The sequence below is a fragment of the Triturus cristatus genome, chromosome 4_2 (genome assembly GCF_964204655.1).
Source record: "Triturus cristatus chromosome 4_2, aTriCri1.1, whole genome shotgun sequence".
Classification (NCBI taxonomy): Eukaryota; Metazoa; Chordata; class Amphibia; order Caudata; family Salamandridae; genus Triturus; species Triturus cristatus.
The window spans coordinates 429,397,393-429,415,799 of record NC_140586.1 but is presented as its reverse complement, the minus strand read 5'-3'; positions in this window follow the sequence as shown (position 1 = coordinate 429,415,799).

Sequence of the window (18,407 nt, the reverse complement as noted above, 5' to 3'; positions counted from 1 at the left end):
TCGTGCAAGCACCAAGGGGTGATCCCGGGGGTGAGGGAGAACAGTGTAGCGAACCGCAGCAGGAGGTCCCGGCAGCCCTGGCGTTGCTCTGGGGTGAGGGCATCGGAGAGCCGGACCCCGTCCACGGAACCGTCGTTCTCCTGAGTCTTCAGGAGATCCGGGAGGGGTTCGGAGTCTTCTTCCGCCCCACTGTCCGTAGCCATCAGGAGGCTGAGTTCTGAGCGCACAAAGTGTGGTTTGAGTCTGTTGGTGTGGAGGACCCGGAGGGGGTTCCGGGGGGTCCCCATGTCGATGAGGTAAGTGACGGGGCTTTTGCGCTTGACCACTTTGAAGGGCCCCGTCCACTTATCTTGTAAGGCACATGGTTCGGTGGGGGACATCACCCACACTTGTTGACCAGGTTCGAACTCGACGGAGGAGGCATTGTGATCGTACCATTTTTTCATGTCCTCCTGACTGGCCTCGAGGTTCGCCTTGGCCATCTCCCTGAAGCGCCGGGTCTGATTGCGTAGGGCCAGGAGGTACTTGAAGACGTCTGGAGGGGTCTTTAGGGGGGCCATCTCCCAACCCTCTTTGACCAGGCTGAGGGGCCCTCGCACAGGGTGCCCGTACAGGAGTTCGAAAGGGCTAAAGCCGAGGGACTTCTGGGGAACTTCTCGATAGGCGAAGAGGAGGCACAGGAGTAGTACATCCCACTGGCGACGGAGGGGCTCTTCCAATCCCCCAATCATCCCCTTGAGGGTGCGGTTGAATCGCTCCACTAGTCCGTTCCCTTGGGGGTGATAGGGGGTCGTGAATCGGTAGGTGACCCCGCACTGTTGCCAGAGGGACTTCATATATTTTGAGATAAAGTTCGTGCCTCGGTCGCTGATGACCTCTCGGGGGAAGCCCACCCGGGAGAAGATCCCCATTAGGGCCCGGCCAACCACCGGAGCTGTTACAGTTCGTAGGGGCACCGCCTCGGGGTAGCGGGTGGCGTGGTCCACCAGTACCAGGATGAACCTATGTCCTTGTGCCGTGCGGGGGTCCAGGGCCCCACAATGTCTATTCCTACCCTCTCGAACGGGGTGGTGACCACTGGAAAGGGTTGCAGAGGGGCTTTCAGCTTACGGCCGCTCTTCCCACTGGCCTGGCACGTGGGGCAGGACCGGCAGTGGTTAAGGACGTCGTTCCGCATCTTCGGCCAGAAAAAGTGAGTCACTAGGCGACTGTAGGTTTTGTCCTGGCCCAGGTGTCCAGCCAGGGGGACATCGTGGGCCAGAGTTAGTAGGAAGTCTCTGAAGCGGAGAGGTACCACCAGCACTCGACTGGCCCCTAGCTCTGCGATTCTTTGTTCGCTGTATAGCAGGTCGTTATCCCAATAGACCCAATGAGTTCCGGTGGAGTCCCCTGCGCTCTGGGCGCTGGCTTGCCGGCGAAGTCCCTCGAGGGAGGGGCAGGTCTTTTGCTCCTGGCGGAACTGTTCTTGGGTGGGCCCCCCTTCTTGACGCCACTGAGCCAGGCCGGGAAGGTCCGGGGGTTGCGCGACCCCTTCGGCCGTTGGTTCTGGGGGGTTGGCCTCGTCGTTGTCCTCTACTGGGGCGACCGGGGGCGGAGGAGCTGGCCATTCTGGTTCTTCTGATCGGGGGACGGCACGGGCGGCCATGGACCGGGTGGTTACGCAGGCCCAGTCCGGGAGGCCCAGCATCCCCAGGTGCTCTCTTCTTTCGACGGTGGCCCACGGGGAACTCTCAAGGTCATTCCCCAGGAGGCAGTCCACGGGGGCATCATCCCGGACCGTCACCTTCAACAGGCCGGAGACCCCTCCCCATTCGAAGGGGACGCAGGCCATTTGACACAGACTTTCGGAATTGTCGGCTGAGCGGACGGGGCAGAGAATGTTCGGAAGGATCTGCTCGGGCTTCACCAGGTGACAGCGGACGGCCGTCACACTGGCGCCTGTGTCACGTAAGGCCTCGGCCCGACGTCCATTAATGGTCACCCACTGGCCATATTTCCGGGTGTTGGCGGGTAGGGGAGCCCGCGGGACCATGTCTTTTCCCCCTAGGCACGCTAGAACCATGGCGGCCGGTTCCCACTCCTGCTGGGCCGGCTCATATTCTTCCTGTTCCTCTGATAGTCGTTCTCCCCCCAGGGCGGCGGCAGCTACCTGGCGGGGCTTTGGTGTTTGTTTCTGCGGGCAGCTCGGGTCATTGGCATAGTGGCCGACTCGCTGGCATCGGTGGCACGTGACGTTGGCTCGGAACCCCGGGCGCATCGGGGGGTTGCCCCGGCTGGCCGGGGGCGGGGTGCTGGCCACGGGTGTTGCCGGGATGGTGTCTCTCCCTCGCCCCTGGCCTCCTCCTCCTCCCCTGGGACGGTGCTGGCCGTGGTTGTTTCGGTTTTGCTCGTGTGGTCCTCTCCGGCCCACTCGGGTGCTTTCCCATCGGTCAGCTTCGGCGGCGAGTTGCCGGGGGTCAGTCAATTTACTGTCGAGGAGGTGCTGCCTGAGCTCGATGAAACAGTTGTTCGACAGGTGCTCCCATACCATAAGGTTAAAGAGTTGTTCGTAGGTCGTTACATGGCTCCCCTTGATCCAACCCTCGAAGGCTCGGCTGAAATAGTTGACGTACTCCACCCAAGTTGTACCCGGGATCCGGGTGCAGTCTCTGAACCTCTGGCGGTACATCTCGGGCGTGAGGCCGTAGCGGGTGAGGAGGGCAGCCTTCATGTGGTCGTAGGACGACATCTGGTGATCTGGGAGCTGCAATAGGGCATCGCGGCCTTCGTTGACGAACCTCCCCCATAGTCCGGCTCCCCAATCACTCCGGTCGATCCGGTGGGAGGTCATGGCTATCTCGTAGGCTTTGAACCACTGTTGTATGTCGTCCTCTCGGACATATTCTCGGACAACATCCTTGGGGATGTGGACTTTTTTTCTCGGTTGCTCCCGGGGTGTGCGGTTGCTCAGGCACCCCCGGTTCTTTATTCTGTTTCCGAAGTTCTATTTCCGCCAGTTTGCGCTCGTGTTCGAGTGTTATTCTTTTTTCCTCGAGCTCTCTCTGTCTCTGTTTTTCTTCTCGTTCTTCTCGGAGCCGCAGATGTTCTAGATTTAGTTTCTGCTCGGCTAACTTTAGTTCACCGTCCATCTTGAGTCGTGCCATTTCCAACTCATGTAATCTGGTTCTTTCTCTTTCTTGGATCTCCTCCTGCGAGAGGCCCGTTCCCCGCTCCTCGGGAGCCGTGGCGTTCCCCTCTGGTGCGACACTGTTTTGGTCGGGGGATCCGGCGACCCCAGCTTCTGGCCACGACTCAAGGGCGCGCTTCAAATCGTCTTTGGTACTCAGGCCGGTGGTAGCAATGCCTAGTTCCATGCAGAATTGTTTAAGTTCGCGGTGGCTATATTCTTCCAACTTATCCATTTGGAACTTTTCAGTGGAACTGCTATCTTTGGCTGACATCGTGGTTTTGTCGTGGGGTGAGCTACTCTCTGTACGATTACGCGTTGATTCGGATCGCGCCGCTGGCCACCAATGTTAGACGGACCGGGAGGGTCGGCCGAGGACAATGGGAGAGGTCTCCGGGGAGAGCCGTCTCCAGCGATCGTACAGATAAATAACTTCCCCCCCCACAGACAGACACCACACAAGGAGAAGATTCAGCGTTCTTTATAGGCAATTTCTTACGGTACGATGAAGTGGTACAAGGAGGTCTGGACTCAGGGGTCCCCTCGATTCAAGTCTCTCAAGGTGGGGAAAGGGGGTAGCGGGACAGTCTGGTTACCAGTCTGGTAGTTGAGATGGTATGGTGGATAGCTCACAATCCTCGAGCTCGGTGTTCTAGCTGGGACGGGCCGCGGCAGCGCCAGCAGGTCCCGGTGAAGATGGTCGATACACGGTCCGCGGCAGCGCCAGCAGGTCCCGGGAAGATGGTCGATACACGGTCCGCGGCAGCGCCAGCAGGTCCCGGTGAAGATGGTCGTTACAACGGGCCGCGGCAGCGCCAGCAGGTCCCGACGAGGATGGATGTTGCAGAAGGCCGCGGCAGAGCCAGCAGGCAGGACGATAGTTCACAAGGTAGGGCTACGGCAGCGCCAGTAGTCCGTCAAGGCTGAGTTCTCTCGGTGTCTCTCGACTCCAGGATACAACTGCCGTCCTGCTCCGGAGCTGCCCTAGTTATAGGTCTGGCGCCCTTTGATGTCCGGACCCTCGCACTTGGAGGTCGGAGGGCCCGGGATGAAGGTATCCAGACACCCAGCAGGGGGTGGAGCCAGCGCCTGGGGGAGCTGGAGGCGATCGGCACCTGGCGGGGGAGAGCCCTTGATGCTTCGTTCTCCCATTGACCTGCCAAGTGGTCCGCTCACCTCCTGGGTGGATGGTGGTGCCGGGATGTCGGGGCAGGCCAGGCCCAAGGTTAGGGTCGGGTGGAGGCCACGCGGCCTCGTGGCGCAGGGCCCAAGATGGCGGCTTGATCCGGCCGGGGGAGCCGGTGGTGGCTTGGTCCCGTGATACATGGAGGTCCGGGGGCAGGAGTTCCGTCGGGGGACGGGGTGCGGGTGATTCTTGTGGGTCACGCCTGGCGGGCCGGGGCTTGGGCCCTGTCGTGCGGGGAGGGAGCAAGCCCTTCGTGTGGCCTGTCCAACACTGCCTTACCAGTCCGAGGGGAGGGTTGTGTGTGGATGGTGTGTGTGGCACTAGACAGTGAGTGTGAGTTCTCCAGGATAGAGAGCTCACTGAAACCTTTTGTGAATTGTGTACTCCTGTGTAGCTCCGACCCCCAGGTTCCTGGTGTTAAACTCTTCTCGAGAACGTCCGCCAAAATGGAGCCTGCTTTTAACTTCTGTAGTCTGTTTAGGTACAGTAGGTTGGAGCTGGTAAGGTTCTGTGAGGAGAGGGACATAGAGGTGGGTGAGTCAGATACCCAGTCCAAACTGAGGGACAACCTGATCCTTTGGCAAAAGGAGGAGTGGGAGCGAGAGCGCAGCGAGGAAGATAGGGCCCAGGCCGCACGCCGAGAGGGTGGTGGGTCTGAGGGGAGCCCTGAGGAATCTGAAGAGGAAGAAGGTTACCTGACAGGGATGCCAGTAGAAAGTGAAGACCCCATAGATAGGGAGTCCCTTGCTGGGTCCAGTGGCAGGAGCAGCACCCCATCCCTTTCCCTGTCCCCAGAGGAGTGGAGAGATAGGAGGGAAGAAAGGGAGCATCAGCTGGCCATGGAGAAGCTCAGGTTAGAGCATGCCCGGGGGATGGCGCAGCTGACCATAGAGGAGAAAAAGCTGGAGACCGAGAGGGTTGTAGCGCAGGAGAGGATAGAGGAGGCTGAGAGGGCCTTCGCCAGGGAGAAATCAGCACTGGAGAGTAGACTATCACCTGCGCGCAGTCTTAGTTTTCTGGGCTCCCCAGAGAGGGTTGAGTCCAGTGGTGGCAGCGAGATAGATTTCAGTATAGGAAGTCCCAGTTCCCCGAGTCTGGTACCTGTTTCCCCAGAGGAGGAGTTAAGGTTGAAATTCAGGGGCAGGAGGAAGCTGTCTCACCAGGCCTGGGCCGAGTTTTTGGGTGAATGTGAGGAGGCACTAGACGATTGGGCAGGATGTTGCCCGGAACGCAGTTATTCCGCCATGTATGGTCTGGTTGTCAAAGAGCAGATGCTCAGGAGTTGTTGTCCCGATCTGCGCCAACACCTGTTGGAGTATGGGTTTGGTAGTCCAGGGGACCTTGCAGAGGAAGCAGACCGTTGGGAAAGGGCCCAAGGTTCTCTGGAGTCATTAGGGAGTGAATCCAAAAGTAGTGATTCAGGTATCTTCCAGCCCAGCATGGTGGAAGAGGCTCAGTGTAGCCCAGCTAGGTCCCAGGGTAGCGAGGAGGGTGTAGGGGCTTACGGCCTGGCTCAGTGGAGCGGGAGTAAGTGGGTGACCGAGGGTCCCCAGACGTACGAAACCCTGCCTCAGGACTTGGGTGGTTTCATGAGGGAACACCAAGTTGGGGACCTAGGCTGTCCTGTTAGCCCATTTGAGGAGGATCACCTAGTGAGTAGAGGACCTGGAGCGCCTGTAAGCAGGGCTCCTGTGGTTCTAGAGTCTGGCAGTACCGCTCCGGTAGGGAGGGTACAGGAGTCCAGGGTGGGGAGTGGTTGGGGGATGAGTTTCCCAGTGGATGCACCAGTGGACCAGGGACTAGCCAGTTGGGCTAGATCTCCTTGGGGGGACCAGGGTGGCGCCACTTCTGTTCTGGGGGATCTTCACGCACTGTCAGGTGGACAGGGGACGGGAGATCTGCGCCAGACAGACAGTCACACGACACATGGGTCATGTGTCAGCCTCAGGGGGATGGTTTGTAAGTCCCCAGAAGTCCTGGAGTGCCAGGCAATTATTCCACCGAAGGTTTTAGACCAGATGTTGGGAGGCCAGGTTCAGGAGCAGCCTGACCTGAAGGGTAGGACTACTGTAACAAGTGTACTGACCGGTTCTTCTTCCAGAGGTACCGCCCCAGTTGGTAGGGAGCAGGACTCTGGAAGGGGGTGCAGAGGGTGGGAGAGCCCACCTCTGACCCCGGTGCAACCTGAGGGGTTAAACCCTAGGTTGGGAGAACAGTTCTCAGGGAGGGGTCCTGAGCTGGTTGGTGAGTTATGTTACGGGGTCACCTCTCAGAGGAAGAGAGGGTGGAACCCCAGGAGAAGAGGTAGGGGGAGGAGAGCCTCACCCGTGACTTTTGATCAGCCTGAGGGTACGGACCCTAGGCTGGAGGATCAGTGGCAGTTTAGAACTGCCCTGATGAGGGGTAGAGTGGAAAATGGTCACTATGTGCCAGGGGTTACTACCCCCCACTCTGTGGTTAGGCAAGGGCCAGTGGCGCCTAGATGGTCTAGGGCCTGGTCCGGGCCACGGACAGCTGAGGAGTACCAGGGGGGTAGCCCAGTTGGTCCGCCGAGTTTTTTCAGAGGAAACCGTGTGAGTTCAGAGTGGCGTAAAACCGGAGAGTGTCCCTGCCGTTGCGGGCCTGCGTACGTGTTTTATCGCCCCAAGCAGGGAAGACCATTACGGTGGTGATTGGTCTACCCTGCGTTTTGGCTGGAAGGGGGTCGTGTTGGACTTGGCCCTTCTGGCAGGTTCACCCCCGAGACTTTTTGCTTTCTATTGGTAACTTGGTGTAGTGATTTTTGGTTTAGGCGCACTTTACCGCTGTGTCTCAGGGTAAAGTGCGTGCGTGTGTTGAGGTTGGCCTGCCCTCCCATAGGAATGCATGGGGGAATGTATGTGTCCTGGTAGTTCCTGATGCGTGGGGTGTGCAGGCCCGAGTTTGGTATGTGCGGACTCGTGTGAGTGAATGCTGCGCGATGATGTGTGCGGCGTGCATGTACCTAGTGTGGAAGTGCCACTTCTAGAAGTGGGCACTTCAGTGTGCAGTATGAAATGCGTGGCTTGTCTGGCGATTGGCTAGTGGAGGTCATGTGACGGGCTAGGGATTCCCCAGAGTCAGGAGGAGTCACCCAGTGGTGAATGGGGAGTTAGCATGCTGATGGCTGGGGAGGAGTATACCTGGGTCCTGAATAGGACAGGGCTTTCCCCACACAATGCTGGCGCCTGCCCCTGTGGTGCGTCTAATGACCCTAGCCCTGCCAGTGAATAAGGAGAGGGGCTGAGCAAAACAAAGTGCTCAGGAACCTGTTGGAACTGGTTCGCCCCTTCCCTGCACCTTAGACAAAGCCTTGTACTGTATAAAAGGGGCTGTGTCCCCTTACATTGGGTGTTCTCTTGCAGGATCATCTGAGGGGGGGGGGCCTGCTGCTGCTGGGCGCCAGGAGAGACCGCCACTGGGGACTGCCTCCCTGCTGGAGGGCCCTGTGTGCTGGCTCTGGGCCCAGCCTTTGCCCCCCTGTGCCAGAGAGGACTTTCTGCTGGACATTTTTGGCTTTGTAGCACCAGGGAGCGCTCTTTGGATTTATAGCACTGGGCGCGCTGTTTGGGCTTTTATAGTGCTGTGAGCGCTTTGTTTCAGGAAGCCGGTGCCCACCCGGCGTTTGCCCCGTCTTTTCTGATCCTGAGGACCCCTGGCAGGTGCCCACCCTGCCGGGGACGTTGCTGTGCTCGTTGGCGGGTGCCCACCCCGCTTATTGATTTTTCCATTGGCGGGTGCCTACCCCGCTTACTGCAGTATTCTATTGAGGGAGCCCACCCCTCATTGTCGCCGGTTCGAAGTCACCGCCGCGGCCCCGGCGAAACCAGGAAGTCAGGCGCCCGGCTGAGGACGTGGGCGTGGTTTAAGCAGGAAGCAGGCGGGAGCCTACCCCGCGCTCCTGCGTATGCCCCGAGAGACGCCGTGACTAAGAGGCCGGTGTCTTTCCCCCGGGACTCCCCAGAGCGAGGGAGAGCCCCTGCGTGCCGCGGGACGGAAGCCGCGTCGTGAACACGGGAAGCGGACGGGAGCCTACCCCGCGCTTCCCGGAGCCAGGAGAGTGAAGAGGACGGCAGGAGCTGGAGCGGAGGGGGGCGCGAGGCACATTGTTGGTGCCTGCCCCCTCCGCGTAGAGAAGCAGCCCCGGAGTCCGCCTGGACCGAGAGAGAGCAGCCGACGCGGGAGTCCCCTGCAGACAGCCTGGTGAGTGATTAAGAGGGCTGGGGGACTCCGCGCACGTGCTGGAGGGTGCGGGGGCAGTATCAGGGCCCCGTGAAGGCTCCAACGTTGCCTGACAGACTAAGTGGCAATCAGAGCGGCCCCGGAAGGCAGCGGGCCGCTCCAACGTTTGGGGGCATTGTTTCTAGAGCCCCGTGGCTCCAACCCCGAGGGCAGAGTTGGTTCCGAGTCCAGAGAGGGACTCCAACGACGGGGCATTGTCCGTTGAGGGCCACGAAGGCTCTAGGGGGCGCTTCAATTGTTTTAAGAGCCCAGAGGGGCTCCACGAGAGCGAGAGATTTGCGTTGGAGGGCACAGTGGTGCCCACGCTCAGTTCTACAGCTGCCCAGCACTTAGTGGGCAGCTGCAACGTTTAGGTGGGGATAATTTACATTCTGGCTGGCGCAGCTTGACTGAACGCAGGGCGTCCTAGCCCCTTCCAGGCCAGTTGGCCCAGGGACTGCCACAGGTGGTGGCTCATGTGGAGTTTTGCGCTGTTGTCCCTACCTGCACCTCTGAATGTGTGTTGATGCATCATGTGCCTTGTTCTTACACCGCTGAATGTGTTTTTATGCATCATGTGTTTTCCTTCCCTACACCTCTGAATGTGATGCATCATGTGTAACGTCCTATTACCCCTACAGGTATTGTGATACGTGGGTGGTTGTTTGCTTTCTCCTAGTACAGGTGGTGCTAGTGAGGTTCTAGTTCCCTGCGCAGTATTCTCCTAAAGTGGTTAGGGCTGCGTAGGTGATACTTTCTTGATACCAGTAAGTACTGAATCAGAATCAGAATAAGCTTTATTCGGAAAGTTAATTTCTATCCATAAAAGCATGTACAATTTAACAGAACGTCTTAAACATTTAAAAACAGGTAGTTTAAGAAAAATATATATTTACACACCATATGGCGACATAAACTCATTTACAAGGCTCTAATTAATATTAATACAGAGTATAGCAGCAAGTAAATACAAAAGGACGACATATCATTTTAGTTGTTAGAGAATTAAAATGATGAGTGGGCAACGACGATGATAAAAATACATAACATTAGTCCCATACTTAGCATTCATTTTCCTTGGGCAATAAGGTTAGATTACAGCTTTAGAACAAAAGAAAGAAACAAGCACCCCCTACTGCATTATTATGATGCTTAGGGGGATAATCCAAAGCAACGTTTGGTTTTGTTTGTGTGACGTTCTACTTTTGTCCTTGTCACAATGATCCTGCATCAATATTATTTCGACATTTGATCAAACTTTTTAAAAAAACAATGATATTGTAATTTACGCAATCATTGTCGAGACATTGAAGGGCCAGAAATGCTGGGCGGCATTGGCGGATACCCCAAATTTTGAGTATTGGTTTTATCCATTTCCTTCTCAAATCTTCATAAAATTTACAGAATAAAATTACGTGAATAGTTGATTGCGTGGAAACAGAATCACATGGGCAGAGTGGTAGTTCATTTGACCAATTATTAATAGTTGGAAATGTCACCAGCCTATGAAAAATGTTCAATTGAAAGCGAGTGAGAACAAATCTATCGTATCTTCTATCGGATTTGTATAGGTACGATTGCATACCAAATGAAGATGATATCATGAGATTTTGGTAAACAGATGGTTTTGTGGCTTCACTCGCAAATCTCAGGCTCTCCATGTGATACATACAACGTTTCTTAAAATCTTTCCTTGAGATAGGTAACATAGAAGGAGGATTATTAAAATATTCAGGGTTGCCAATGTCTGTCATAAAGTCCTTCACATATTTGATCCATTTTATATCGAGACAATGGCACAATTTAAGGGTGTCGAGAAGGACTGCCTGATTAAGGCGGTTTGACTCAGACTTCCAAATTCGATGCCAGAGAATCGGGGGTTGGATTTTTATAATATCCGTGATATATAAAACTCCCAGCTCAGCATGGCAAACGTAGGTGGACGTGGAAGCCGGAACCGCCAATAGGTATCTAAGGAAAGCATTTTCCACTTTTTGCAATTCGGAAACATTCCGATGGCCCCATATCCCTGCCCCATATGTTGCTACACTTGTACATTTTGCCTTGTATATTTTTATCAGTTCCAGGGGCGGTCTTCTTCCTAATTTTTGGGCAAAATTAACAAGGGCGGTTGTGGCTCTAACAAAAAGAAGTTTTCTTGTTGCAATTGCTTGGCCCCATAGGCCCTTGTCATCTATTAGGATTCCTAGATATGAGTAAGTGGATGTAGTTGCCAATCTGCTTCCATTTAAATAGACATCTTTACTCTTTTTGCTGCCTTTCCCACATTTCATCACGAAGGTTTTTGAAGCATTGATTTTTAAGTCAATGTCTTGCATATAATTGTTATACGAGTCCAACGCCTGTTGGAGGGCTAAAGGGGTCCTTGCTAAAATGACAGCATCGTCCGCGTATAGCAATGCTGGTATGCGTCTTAGGGCCTGATCTTGTTGGACCTGGGGAACGTCCTGGCTTCCTTCTAATAGGGCCTTCTCAAGGCCATTAGTATATAATGTGAAGAGAAATGGAGCCAAGACGCACCCCTGTCTTACCCCTCTAAGAACTTTAAATGAAGAAGTGCATTCACCAGCTCTGCCAAATCGGACTCGCGCTGTGGCATTACTATATAGGGCCTTCAGAAAATCAATTAGTGAGTCTTCTACTTGCATTTCTTTTAGTGTATGCCATAGTTTCCCATGGGAAACGCAGTCGAAGGCCGAAGAGAGATCGACAAACGCTAAATAAATTTTCCCTCTTTTCGCTCTCGTGTATTTGCCCATCAAGATCGCCAGGTTGAGCCCCTGGTCTATTGTCCCCAGACCTTCCCTAAAGCCGAACTGTAGGTCGGACAATACGTTCTTTTCTGTGGCCCAAGATTGTAACCTTGTGAGAAGAATCCTTCCTGCTACTTTACCCAGTGAATCTAGGAGGGAAATTGGTCTGTAGCAAGAAGGATCCTGTCTGTTGCCCTTTTTAAAAATAGGGACCATGATGGATTCTGACCAGGTGTTAATAAGGCCTTGTGAAGAGGTTGCGTTAAGGACGCGAGTCAGAATTGGGGCCCATAGATCTGTATTATATTTATATATATCTACGGGAACCCCATCAGGTCCTTGGGCCTTAGAACCTTTACTTTCTTTTAATGCTTTTAAAACCTCATCAAGTGTGAAAGATATCTCTATGGGGAAAGAGATGTTATGTACGTATGCTGCTGATGGTGAGAGGGCTGTCGTGTCTATTGGCTCTTGAAGGCCAAAAATGTTTGTGTAATGACTCACCCATTGCGCCTCATCTATTGCTATCTCTATAGAAGGAGAATCATCGGAGAGAAGAAATGGGGACCTGATTACTCTCCAGAATGCCTTGCTGTCATTCTGGTTACTAGCCCTGTGTAAATCTTCCCACAGGGATTTTTTATTGACTTTTTCCTAGTTGTGAGTGCTTGGTTATATAATTTCCTTGCCTGTTGCACTCCTAAAACAGTAAGTACTGGTTGTGTGCTATACCTATTATTTTTGTGCTACAGTGATCTTATCTATTTTTGTGTTACGTTCTAAAAAGTGCTAATTCCTGACAGTGGTCCAGGTGGCCCTGTCTTGTACATATCCCTTGTAAATTCTGCCCGTGCCTGTTGGCACATTGTAAAGTGTGTGTTTTTATCTAATGTGTTGTGTATAATTGTGGTAAATAATTTAATTACCGGGACTTAATTTGATGCGAAAAATCTATAATAATAGCTCAGTAAAATAAGAGGCAGAATCCGTGGTATTAGAGGTTCGGAACGGGCTTTATTCCAGAATCAATTTAAATTGAGGAGCTCCATATTCCATCACCACGAAGGTTCAGGAAGTGAAGGGCCCCCTTTATTGACAGATAATCATTTTTATACAATAGGCATTACAGTGAAACAAATGCAGGAGGTGTAACAGTTGATAGTAAAGATAAGAACATACATGCGTCACTAAAGTAGGTGTAACTGGGCGTAGCTTAAAGAACGTCATTGGATATGACGTCATAAATGGGTGGTTCCATGAAAGAATTTCGCAATGTCAGCAGAAATACTTGGCAGAGATGCGCGCGCAGCAGTATGACGTGTGATTGACGTGTAACTAGGGGTTGAAGAAGACTTGACATTTAGCTCTACATGTGGAGACAGAAGTCTGGGGTTATGTCAACCTAATCCCAAATCATATCTAACATCCTATGTTTAAAGAACTGTGTTATCCAAAAAGAAAGGTCTTCTTAGGATAGAATCTTATTCTATACTGACTATACTGACTGTTAGTGCGTGTACAAGCGTCTAAGTGTCTACACTAGATGCGAGGGCAGAAATCTTTCATAGTAATAGGGCTATGAATTACTTGCATAAAGACAGAGAAGCCGGGCCTTTTGCTCGGTAGCTGAAAGAATGTTTACTTAAACTACTAGACAGGAAGGCATTGGATAGGGAGCGGAGCAAAGCAGATAATCTTGAAGGTGAAATACAGTTTTTGGCAAGCAACAGGCTGGAGTCAGGCACCGTTAGCCGCGCAGGGAGTAGGACAAAGTTCATGGGTACAGATGCGAGCTCAGACTGTAGCTTTCAGAGGCAGAAGGCAGAAAAGGCTTGATGGCAGAATCAGGGCCTACTCGTCTGAACTGTAAAATGGGATAAGTGAACCATATAAAAGCCGGTGGCCTTTCATACTTAGAAATAGAATATCCGGCCCATTCATGGCGGATCTGAAAGAGGACATGTTGACGGTGGACGCACATGTGTTTGCGTCTTCATAACTGGAACTGGAGGGAACATACATGTACTTGTGATTTATACATGAAACCGTTGGGGTCCAAGATAGGGGACATAACTGACTATAAAAATCCATATTTCCACATTCCCTCCTTGTCCCCTACTTGCCCGTTAAGAGATATCAATCTTCATCAATCCGTTGATCTGTTCATATAGCATCATTTGCTCTTCTTTTTTCTTCTGGGATGAACGAAATCTTGGTGGTGGAATACACGATGTGGCACACAGACCACAGATCGCTGGTCCACATTGTAGACATAGACAGCAACTGAATAGTATGAGAAAGCCAATACCTAGGAAGGATAGGACCCTCCATCCAAAGGTAGATAATACACTCCAAAACCAACTGGACCAAGTCCAGGTGCCTGGATTCTGGTGTATCTGGCTTACAATCTTATGAAGGCGAGTTATGGCTTTATATACAGATGGCGAATTTTCTGGTATGAAAATGCAACAGCTTGATCCGATGACCCTACAAGCTCCGCCCCTATCGGCCAGGATGACGTCAAGGACAAGACGATTTTGAAGCACAACAATCCGCATAGCAGACTGCTCTTCTGTTAAATTGCCTAAGGCGGAAATAGTTTCGTTCACTACTGCTTCAAGGGTTCTGGTTAATCTACGTATCAGCTTACTATTGGTAACTGTACCTATATAGGGAAAGAGACCTTTATTGAAATCTGTGTATTTTTCCCATGCTGTCTCAGTGTAATCGACTATTGGGAGATGTCTCCGTTCTCTATTGTGTACTAAATGAGTATTTCTATGATAATCAGGAGGAGCTAGAAAAACAGGTGGCAAAAGGAATCCGATGTAGCAGGTACCATCCCAATCTAGAGGTAGGCGTATATATGCGGTCTGGCCACATATAAAGTAGGAATGACGAGAAGCTCTAAATGTAGACTTGCCTTGATCACTGAATTCTATTACAGTGGTGCATTTACTGTGGCCCATGTGTATAGAGCCATTCTTTCTTATACATAATTCACCTTTAACTGGAAATACTGACATAGCGGGCAAAATTGGGGCAGCTTCAGATTCAACATTCAGGATCATGAGATTAAGCGTAAAATTACCTAATCCATATACTTCATTTTCTAGATCAGTTCCTGTTCTTTTGGGAAGTCCCTCCTTGTTAGGGTAGCAGACTTTAAGTAAAACTAAGTTCAGGTTTCCCCATACCCAGTTGTCTTGATAAACTGCGGAATTCGAATCTAGGGAATTAATCAAACTAAACCATGCTCCACAGGAGCCATTGTGTGTGAACGGATATGGGAAGAGAGGCAGAATTCCTTGATAGTTCTGATAGGGAGGGAGTCGGCCACATATCCAACAATTTGTAGCATTGCTAACCTGATGGGAATGATGTAACATACTAATAAAAGTGTTGTTGCGCAGCGCAAATCTATATGATAACTCGTGCGGGGGAAATTCACTAAAAGAATGTTCAGCAGTAACATTATGAACATGTTTAGAAATAGGATAATATATGTGCAACAATATACTTGCAGCTATTATTAAAAGACATAAGAAAAACAAAATTAATAACGTCACTGTACAATGACTACGCAGTGATTTACAGTACGCATGTTTTTTTAACTGGGTTTGATTGTCTCCTTCTCTATTCCGGTCCAGAGGATACATGTCAGAGACAAATTCAACCGATTCACCTTGGAGAGGACTTAAACAATCAAATTGTCTGACTTGTTGGACCGTAGTTTTAGTCTATATTGTTCTGAGTTATTTTGTTCAACCAAAGGAAGCTTTGAGTCTGTCTTTGAGGAAATACAGGGTTTAGTCTCTATATCGGATGGTAGTCCATGAAATTTCTTGATATGACTTGAATGTATCCAGCCTTTTCGACCTTCGATCTTCACGGCTGTCCTCGTTGTTAACAATACGAGCTGAGGCGATCTCCACCTAGGATCCAGCTGGGACTTCCGGTCAAAGTTCCTCACTAATACCAGATCCCCTGGAACTACGTCATGGGGTTTCACCTCGGTGTTGTCGGGAAAGGCTGCAGCTACCTGTGAACGACAAGATTGTAGTGCAGACATCAAGGAAGCCAGGTAATCTGTCAGCATATTACAGTCAATATCAGTTATTTTTCGTGGTATAGGCGTCCCTCACATATTTGGTGGTCTACCGAAGATCACCTCATAAGGGGATAGCCCTGTTCGAGAGTGCGCTACCATTCTCATGTAAAAGAGTGCAACTGGTAGGGCTACTACCCAGTCGACACCTTTCTCTCTACATATTTTGGACAATCTAATTTTCAGAGTTTGATTATGTCGTTCCACGAGACCTGCTGCCTCGGGGTGTCGGACACAGTGGAATCTCCACTGATAGCCTAACAAAAGTGAAACGTGTTTCATTAGTTCGGAGGAGAACAGCTGGCCGTTATCTGAGTAGACAGCACGTGGTAAACCGTACCGTGGGAAGAATTCTCGAACTAACTGTTTGGCAGTAGTCGGGGCAGTGTAATCTGAAACCGGGTATGCCTCTGTCCAACGGGAAAGAGCACAAACAACTACAAGAACGTATTTGAATCCTCGACATCGTTCCATCTGGATATAATCCATCTGGAGGACTTCAAAAGGGTGATCAGGAGGCTGAAATCCACCCTGTTCTACGGGAATGCTTTTACCTGGGTTAAACTGACAACAGATCATACAGGTACGGACTTTTTGTTTAGCTGCTGCTCGTAAATGTTTGTTGAACCAAATGTGTTGAATGCTGTCTAGCATAGCTTTTTCTCCTAGGTGCGCTGGACTATGTACAGTGTTAATGATAACTTGGACCATTGAATCAGGAAGGAACCACACAGATTTTTCCTTCGTCATCCATCCTTTATCCGTTTGGGTCCCTCCTAATTCAGTCCATTTCTTTATTTCATCTGGTGTAGCATGTGCCTGTATGTCGATTACGTCAAGAGCGGGATCCTTAACCGTCATGCAATGTGTTGGTGTCGGAACTATTGTCTTTGTCATGTCAGACGTGTGGGTTTGAGCAGTCTGTTTAGCTGTTCTGTCAGCTAAATCATTGCCTTGGGAAATGATATCAGTAACTTTCGTATGAGCTTTACATTTCATAATTGATATTGCAGTAGGTAGATGTATTGCATCTAGTAAGGCATGAATAAGGGGTCCGTGCTGGATGTGGGTACCGTGGGAAGTTAAATAACCTCTCTCTCGCCACAGCACGCCGAAGTCATGTACAACTCCGAATGCATAACGTGAATCAGTATATATGTTGACTTTCTTATTCGTAGCTTGAATACAGGCTTGTGTCAGAGCGATGAGCTCTTCTGCTTGAGCTGACAAGGTATTAATACGATTTGTTTCAATGACTTCAGTGTCTGTTGTGACTGCATACGCGGCCACTAACTCTCCTGTACTTGTTCTCATACATGAACCATCTACATACAACGTCAGGTCTGGATCTGACAATGGGACATCCGTCAAGTCTTGTCTAGGTTTCGTCGTGATAGTGATAACTTCAATACAATCATGTGCAAGTGGGTCTGTTCCGTTTACTGGTAACAGTGTGGCAGGATTCAATGTACTACAACGTCTGATTTCTATATGTGGCTGAAACAATGTTAATTCGTAACCAGTGAGTCGTGCTATAGTCAAGTGTTGTGTCTGTGTGCGGTTCAAGAGAACCTCTACTGCATGTGGTACTTGTACTGTCAATTGGTGTCCTAACACTATGGCATCGCTTTGTCGTATTGCTAAAGCTGTCGCTGCCACTGATTTCAGGCACGCAGGCAGAGCCTGAGCTACGGGATCTAATGTACTAGAAAAATAAGCACACGGTTTGTGTGATCCTGCTTGTTCCTGTGTGAGTACTGACAAAGCAGTACCTTCGCGTTCTGTAACAAAGAGTGTAAAATGTTTATAGTAACATGGTGTTGCTAAAACGGGTGCTTGACATAAAGCTTTCTTTAGGCTTTCAAAAGCTTGTGTATGTTCCTGTGTCCAAGGGAGGACAGTCGATGTGGCTGCCTCCTGTGTTGTCAACTGAATGAGTGGTTTTGCTAGAAATGCATACTGAGGGATCCACTGCCTACAATATGAAGTGAGACCTATAAAAGCCCGCACCTCCTTTTGTGTCTTGGGTATTGGCATGTTAGCAATTAACTGGATGCGATCTGGTGTAAGCTGCCTTCCCTCCTTGGACAGCGAGTGACCAAGGTAAACAACTCGCTGGACACAGAATTGCAGCTTAGAAGGGGACACCTTGTGCCCCTTTTCGGCCAAAAAATGTAAAACCGTCAGTGAGGCCTTTTCACATTCAGGTTCGCTTCTAGCGGTGATCAGCAGATCATCGACATATTGAAGCAGGGCAGTGTTGACTGGCATGTGTATACTGTCAAGTTCTCGTTTCAGTGCTTGGCTATAGATGCTGGGGCTTTCTGTGAATCCTTGAGGTGCGCGTGTGAATTTAAAGCTTCGTCCATTTAAACTAAATCCGAACAAGTATTGGCTTTCCGGATCTATTGGGACGCTGAAAAAGGCATTCTTGAGATCAATTACAGTAAAGAATGTTGCTTCGGAATCAATAGCTGTCAGTAATGAAGAAATGTCTGGAACTACGGGGTATTGTGGTACAATACATTTATTTAATTCGCGCAGATCAATAACCAATCGATATACTGACGGAGCCTTTGGATCAGTTCGTTTAAGAATCGGAATTATCGGTGAATTACATACATTGGAGTCGGTCTCCACAACCACTCCTTGGCCAATAAGCTCGTCAATTATTTGCAGTAAAGCCACTACAGCATCTGGGGGTAACTTGTATTGTCGCATTCGTGGTAGTACCACTCCTGCCTTTAGTGTGACTCGATATGGTGTAATGTTCATGCAACCAACATCTGTAGGGCCTTGTGCCCATAAATGTGTGGGTAAAGTCTGCAGTCGGGAATCCATGTCTCGGGACACATAGTGCCCTTTGAAATCACGTAAAAACAATCTTACTCCTTCCGGAGAACAACATATTATAGCTCCTAGAGCTTTCAAAGT